Genomic DNA, 1,254 nt, shown 5'->3' on the forward strand with positions numbered 1-1,254 from the left:
TCACTCCTGTTGCATTCTGGGATTTGTAGTTCAGTGAGGCCTAAGAGCTCTCTGGCTGAGGGTTCTAAATGCCTCTCCTTAAACTGCAAATCCCAGAATGCAACAGGAGGCAACCAGAGCAGTTAAAGTGGAACAACAGCGCTATAAGAGTGTAGTGCAGAAATGTGGTCTGTATGTGCCTGTCAAGCCTGGTTAGTATTTGGTTACAGACCATATTCCATAGGGTTTTCGTAGGCAAGGAATACCGTCATTGCTTTCCCCTGGCAATTTAGCCTACAGCACACAGTATTCCCTGGTGGTCTCCCATCCAAGTACCAACCAGGCTTGACCCTGCTTAACTTCCAAGATCATACAGGTCCGGTTCCTTCAGGATATTTAGATCTTAGTGTGGATACACCTTTTCTTAATTTGTTCTGCTTATAGAGTGGAATGTTATACAGTAAAAAACGTATATCTATGGAGATGGAGAGATGAGGTGCTACACCTCCTGTTTCTGTATAATCCTGATTTAGTAGTTCAAACTGATAAAGGAACAAAGCAGATGGAGAGAACAGGGTCTCTAGGGATGGGAAATGTGTGGGGGAAGCATCTGGTTATCAGAGGCAGGGCAGCATCTAGACTGCAGAAATAATGCACTTTGGTTTATCTTAAGCTCTGTAGCTCTATCCTATGGAATCCTGGGATATATAGTTTTACTTTTTGTGTGTAGTCATTTCTCATTATTCGTGTATCTTATGTCACAAGTATTTTCTTTACACTTATAGTTCCAGTTAATGAATTATAATCAATATACTTCTAATAGAACTTTTTTATCCTACATCATATCTTCCTTTCTTTATAGAGTTTAATTCTTATATAAATGTCTTCTGGCGCACGTGCCTTCTTTTCCTCCTTATTTGTATATCCCGTTTTTCTTCTTTTCGTTATTATTTCCTCTCCTCTTCTTTCTCTTCCTCCTTTTACTCTAATATATATAGTAGTTTTACAAGGTCTTCTTTAGCTTTCTCTGGCAAAGAGTGCTGGTACCTCACAAAACTACCAGTCCTACATATCTGAGGAAGTAGACTTTAGTCTAGCAAAGCTTCAGCTGCCACCTTCTTTCTCTCAGTCTCAAAAGTGCTACAAGAGCTGTCTCTACATTATTATTATTATATCCAACTGCATCTGAGGAAGTAGACTTTAGTCTAGCAAAGCTTCAGCTGCCACCTTCTTTCTCTCAGTCAGTCTCAAAGGGGCTACAAGAGCTGTCTCTAC

This window comes from Sceloporus undulatus, chromosome 3 (genome assembly GCF_019175285.1).
Source record: "Sceloporus undulatus isolate JIND9_A2432 ecotype Alabama chromosome 3, SceUnd_v1.1, whole genome shotgun sequence".
Lineage (NCBI taxonomy): Eukaryota > Metazoa > Chordata > Lepidosauria > Squamata > Phrynosomatidae > Sceloporus > Sceloporus undulatus.